A 6,752-nucleotide genomic window follows, 5' to 3' on the forward strand; every position below is an offset into this window, starting at 1 on the left:
TTGAAGCCTTGTTGAGGCTTCTATTGGTCCTTCCATGAGAAATTTGGATGAATTCTCCATGAAGGATTATAGGTGTTTCCATAGGGTTCTCCCATGTAATTCACCTCTGCCATTGCAGGGTTCTCAGGATCATAAGCTTCTTCTTCAGAAGATGCTTCTTTAGTACTGTTGGATGCAGCTTGCAATCCATTCAGACTTTGAGAAATCATATTGACTTGCTGAGTCAATATTTTATTCTGAGCCAATATGGCATTCAGAGTATCAATTTCAAGAACTCCCTTCTTCTGAGGCGTCCCATTGTTCACAGGATTCCTCTCAGAGGTGTACATGAACTGGTTATTTACAACCATGTCAATGAGTTCCTGAGCTTCTGCAGGGGTTTTCAGATAAAGAGATCCTCCTGCAGAATGGTCCAATGACATTTTTGACAACTCAGACAGACCATCATAGAATATACATATGATGCTCCATTCTGGAAGCATGTTAGTAGGACACCTTTTGATCAATTGCTTATATCTTTCCCAAGCTTCATAGAGGGACTCACCTTCCTTCTGTCTGAAGGTTTGGATTTCCACTCTAAGCTTGCTCATCTTTTGAGGTGGAAAAAATTTGGCCAGGAAAGCACTGACCAGCTTTTTCCAAGAGTTCAGGCTTTCCTTAGGTTGTGAATCCAACCATGTTCTAGCTCTGTCTCTTACAGCAAAAGGGAAAAGCATAAGCCTGTAGACCTCGGGATCAACTCCATTGGTCTTGACAGTGTCACAGATTTGCAAGAATTCAGCTAAAAACTAATGAGGATCTTCCAGTGGAAGTCCATGAAACTTGCAATTCTGTTGCATTAGAGAAACTAATTGAGGCTTAAGCTCAAAGTTGTTTGCTCCAATGGCAGGAATTGAGATGATTCTTCCATAGAAGTTAGAAGAGGGTGCAATAAAGTCACCAAGCATCTTCCTTGCCTCTCCACCATTGTTATTGGGTTCGGCCATGTCTCCTTCTTTTTCAAAAATTTCTGTCAGGTCCTCTCCAGAGGGTTGTGCTTTAGCTTCCCTTAATTTCCTCTTAAGAGTCCTTTCAGGTTCAGGATCAACTTCAATAAGAATGTCTTTATCCCTGTTCCTACTCATATGAAAAAAAAGAGAACAGAAAAGAAGAGGAATCCTCTATGTCACAGTATAGAGATTCTTTTATGTAAGTAGAAGAAGAGGAGAATAGAAGAAGGAGAAGAGAAAAACTCGAACACAGAGAAGAAGAGGGGGTTCGAATTATGAGCAGAAGAGAAATGTTAGTAGATAATAAACAAATAGAAGGAGATGAGAGAGCGGAAGAAAATTCGAAATTAATTAAAAAAAAAAGAAAAATATTTTTGTTTTTATTTTAAAATGTAGTTAGAATTCAAAAATTAAAAAGAGAAAGAAAATAAAATTTGAAAAAGATAAAAAATAGTAATTAAATTATTTAGTTTTCAAATTTTAGAGAAAAGATATGATTGAAATAGAAAACTTTTAAAATCAAACAAAAAGTCAGGTAATTAATTGAAAAAGATTTGAAAATCAATTTTGAAAAGATAAGAAGTTAGAAAAGATTTTGAAATTGATTTTGAAAAAGATATGATTGAAATTTAATTTGAAAAAGATTTAAAAAGGAAATTAAAAAGATTTGATATTTGAAAAATAAAGTTGATTACTTGACTACCAAGAAACTAAAAGATAGGATTTTAAAATTTAAAGATTGAACCTTTCTTACTAGGCAAGTAACAACTTAAAATTTTTAAATCAAAATATTAAATGCTAGCAAAGAATTCGAAAAATATGAAACAAAATAAGAGCAAGATTTTGAAAATCATTTTTAAAATTTTCGAAAATCATAAAAGAAAAATGAAAAAGATTTGATTTTTTTGAAAAAGTTTTGAAAAGATAGGATTTTTAAATTGAAAATTTGACTTGACTCATAAGAAAGAACTAAAGTTTTAAAACTTTTGACTAAATCAAACCAAATTTTCGAAAATTATGAGAAGAATAAGGGAAAGATATTTTTTTATTTTTGAATTTTTAATGAGGAGAGAGTAAAACATCAAAATGACTCAAAACCTGAAAATTCAAGATCAAAACACATAATGCATGCAAGAACACTTTGAATGTCAAGATGAACATCAAGAACATGTTTTTGAAAATTTTTAAGAAAAGAAACACATGCAAGACACCAAACTTAGAAATTTTTAATGTTTAGACACTAACAAATTGAAAATGCATATGAAAAACAAGAAAAGACACAAAACAAAAAAATGCAAAAATCAAATAAGGAAAATCATCAAGAACAACTTGAAGATCATAAAGAACAGTTTCATGCAGGTGTTCTTCGAAAATTTAAAGAAAAATTAAAAAGATGCAATTGACACCAAACTTAAAAATTGACACTAGACTCAAACAAGAAACATCAAATTTTTGGTTTTTATGATTTTATTAAATTTTTTTTTTGGTATTTTTCGAAAATTAATTGAAAAAAGAAAAATAAGGATTTCAAAATTTTTAATGAGAATTCCAGGAATCATGCAATGTTAGTCTAAAACTCCGGTCCAGGAATTAGACATGGCTTACTAGCCAGCCAAGCTTTCAGTGAAAGCTTCGGTCCAAAACACTAGACATGCCCAATGGCCAGCCAAGCTTTAGTAGATCATTACATACAACAGCTAAATTGATGAGAAAGACAAATTAAAGAAGCTCTTCTAAGGATAAGTGAAACCTCGGTCCAAAAGATTAGACATGGCTTAACAGCCAGCCAGGATTCAATATATCATCATGAAACTCTAGAATTCATTCTTAAAAATTTTGAAGTCATAGAATAATTTAATTTTTTTGAAAATTTTTCAAAAATAAATATAATAAAAACAAAAAGCTTAAAATTAAAATAAAATTACCTAATCTGAGCAATAAGATGAACCGTCGGTTGTCCAAACTCGAACAATCCCCGGCAATGGCGCCAAAAACTTGGTGCACGAAATTGTGATCTCAACTGCGCCAACAACTTGGTACGCATGATCATAATCTCAATTCTTTTTCACAACTCCGCACAACTAACCAGCAAGTGCATTGGGTTGTCCAAGTAATAAACCTTACGTGAGTAAGGGTCGATCCCACGGAGATTGTCGGCTTGAAGCAAGCTATGGTCATCTTGTAAATCTCAGTCAGGCAGATTCAAATGGTTATGAGGTTTTGATAATTAAAATATAAATAAAATATAAAATAAGATAGAGATACTTATGTAATTCATTGGTGAGAATTTCAGATAAGCGTATGGAGATGCTTTGCTCCTTCTGAATCTCTGCTTTCCTACTGTCTTCATTCAATCATTCATACTCCTTTCCATTGCAAGTTGTATGTTGGGGGATCACCATTGTCAATGGTTACCGTCCGTCCTCTCAGTGAAAATGGTCCAAATGTGCTGTCACCGCACGGCTAATCATCTGTCGGTTCTCACTCATGTTGGAATAGGAACCATTGATCCTTTTGCGTCTGTCACTACGCCCAACACTCGCGAGTTTGAAGCTCGTCACAGTCATCCCATTCCAAATCCTACTCGGAATACCACAGATAAGGTTTAGACTTTCCGAATCTCAAGAATGCTGCCAATTGATTCTAGCTTATACCACGAAGACTCCGATCTTTCGGAATGGAGGTTAAGAGATACACACTCAAGCTATTGCAGATAGAACAGAAGTGGTTGTCAGGCACGCTTTCATAGGTGAGAATGATGATGAGTGTCACGGATCATCACATTCATCAGGTTGAAGTGCGAGTGAATATCTTAGAATAAGAATAAGCTTGAATTGAATAGAAAAACAATAGTACTTTGCATTAATTCATGAGGAACAGCAGAGCTCCACACCTTAATCTATGGGGTGTAGAAACTCCACCGTTGAAAATACATAAGTGATGAAGGTCCAGGCATGGCCGTGAGGCCAGCCTCCAAAACGTGTACAATATGATCTCAAAGATGGTCAAAAGATATAAAATAAATCTCTAAAAGTAGTTTTTATACTAAACTAGTAACTAGGGTTACAGAAAATAAGTAACTATGTGCAGATAGTGCAGAAATCCACTTCCGGGGCCCACTTGGTGTGTGCTTCGGTTGAGCATTGAAGCTTTCACGTGTAGAGACTCTTCTTGGAGTTAAACGCCAGCTTTGGTGCCAGTTTGGGCGTTTAACTCCAGCTTGTAACTCAGGTCTGGCGTTTAACGCCAGAATAGGGCAGGAAGTTGGCGTTTAAATGCCAGTTTGCGTCATCAAAACTCAGGCAAATTATGGACTATTATATATTTCTGGAAAGCCCAGGATGTCTACTTTCTAACACAATTGAGAGCGCGCCAATTGGGTCTCTGTAGCTCCAGAAAATCCATTTCGAGTGTAGGGAGGTCAGAATCCAACAGCATCTGCAGTCCTTTTTCAGCCTCTGAATCAGATTTTTGCTCAGGTCCCTCAATTTCAGCCAGAAAATACCTGAAATCACAGAAAAATACACAAACTCATAGTAAATTCTAGAATTGTGAATTTTGCTTGAACACTAATAAAAATATACTAAAAACTAACTAAAACATACTGAAAACTATGTAAAAACAGTGCCAAAAAGCGTATAAATTATCCACTCATCACTAACATTGTAATCAAATTATGTAGTTGCTATATAGAATGAGAATAGTGGAATACTGAATCCCCCCTTTTTTCCCTTATTATTAATTACCATTACTGCATTGACAGGGAAAAAAAGGATCAGATCATAGTTCCTATTAGTGGCACATTTTCTAGAAAAAATAAAAGAATCAGAACCACTGTCATCCATGGCAATGAAGGCATTTACAAACCAAATGCAACTCACACTTCTCTTTACTGCACACACAGAGTAGCCATGTATCATGCTTTGGAATCGTCACTTATAGCATGTGTTAGCTAAATTGGCAAAATAAAAGATTTGAACTCAACACTGCCTTCAGTGGCTATTATCTTTGAAATTCAGAGATAATAATCAAACACTAAAATACCGCATGTGTTAGCTAAAGTGACATTTGTTTCGTTGTGTAAACTAATATTTAGTAATGTACTTTGCATAATAAAATGAGAGCATGCAAAGACCTTATCAGATGGAAAAAAAAATCAAGCATAATGATGCACCACTATTTCATGGTACATTTTATGCTTAATTTGAGTGGATTTTATCAACTTTTTTCACATTTATTCAGTGAAATAGCATGGTTTCATGACTCTCTCCCAATTTGTGCTTAAGAGTGAAACATTTCTTTTTAGGCCCTTAATTTACTAATTTTAATTCACCTTTGATTCCACTGGATGCCTTGATGTGTTTGTTAGTGAATTCAGGTTGAAAAGGCTAGGAATGGATCAAAGGAATGAAGAGAAAAGCATGCAAAGTGGAGAAATCATGGAAAATCAAGGATTTGGGATGCATTCATTGACGCGCACGCGTGGAATATGAAGTCGCATGGCGACGCGTACGCGTGACATGACGCATACGCGTGGATAGCAAAAAGCCAAGCAACGCGTACGCGTCGGTGCTCGCACGTGACTTCATTAAAGTGAAAACACTGGGGGCGATTTCTGGGCTTTCCAGGCCAAAATCCAACTCATTTTCTGAGCCTATTACATGCAGAAATCAAGAGGAGTGAAGGGGGAAACACATATTTTAGTTTTCATCATGTTCTAGTTAGTTTCTAGAGAGAAAAACTCTCTCTTCTCTCTAGAATTAGGTTAGATGTAGATTAGGATTTCTTAGATCTAGGTTTAATTCATGCTTTGATTTACTTTTCCTTTCTAATTTCTTGTTTCTCTACCTTTGCTTTCCTAGTTTAGCATTGTAATCCTTGTAATTGTCTACTTTGTTGTTGATGCACTCTTGTTTCTTCTATTTTCTTTTAATGCAATTTATATTTGATTTCTTCTATTGTTGATTTGAATTGTTGTTGTTAAATTTTTTGCAATTAATAGTTGTAGATTTATACTTCTTGCAATTTTATCTTACTTTCCTTTTATGCTAACGTGGCGGAAATTTGCCTATTAAGAATTTAGAATAAGAACAGCGTTGCAAGTACAGTTCTCAACCGACGAAAATTCCGCTTATCAATTTAAAAGGGTTGTCACAAATTTAGAATAAAAATACTGGGAGTAGAAATCCCAGGTCGTCTCTCAACGAGTTAACAAAAGAGTGCTATTTTATTAGTTAGGAATTTTCTGAGAAATTTTAGAGTTGGAGAACGGGAAATTAAAATAATAATAAATTAAAGCACTGGAATTTAACAAGAGGTTTTATGTATTAAAATAAAAAGCTTTGACTGGGAGAAGATTAATTGGAAGTTCTATCCTTGTTGGGTTCTCCCAAGTGCAATGGTAATAGGTTGTTATCTCTACTTAGTTATCCCTTACCGAATAAAGGAAAGTCAAGTAATTAAACCAACTCCAATTCACAAGTCCTAATCCTCTCCTATGGAAGGATTAGCGTTAGTGACTAGAGAGCCAGCCAACAACTTCCAGTTCCCAATTACACTTGAGTTTTCCAACTCAAGGGTCTCCTTTTAATCAACTCCCAAGTCAAGTTGGGAGTCTACTCCATTGACATAAATACCACTTTCACAGACATATAAAGTGAATAAAAAGAAGACATGATAAACTAAATAAAATAATAACTGAAAATTAATTAAAGGTGAAAATAGTTCTTTGCATTAATAAATCCCAAAATCATAAACATACGT

At 34.7% G+C, this 6,752-nt stretch overlaps 1 non-coding gene across 1 annotated transcript; it reads left to right on the forward strand.

The window, feature by feature from the left end:
* The first annotated feature begins 476 nt into the window (after positions 1–476).
* On the forward strand, positions 477–584 carry LOC112738679 (small nucleolar RNA R71). The gene has a single exon (XR_003169625.1). It is a non-coding gene; the product is annotated as a small nucleolar RNA R71 (small nucleolar RNA).
* Positions 585–6,752: the final 6,168 nt, after the last annotated feature.

Source organism: Arachis hypogaea, chromosome 13 (assembly GCF_003086295.3).
Source record: "Arachis hypogaea cultivar Tifrunner chromosome 13, arahy.Tifrunner.gnm2.J5K5, whole genome shotgun sequence".
In the NCBI taxonomy this organism is placed as follows: Eukaryota; Viridiplantae; Streptophyta; class Magnoliopsida; order Fabales; family Fabaceae; genus Arachis; species Arachis hypogaea.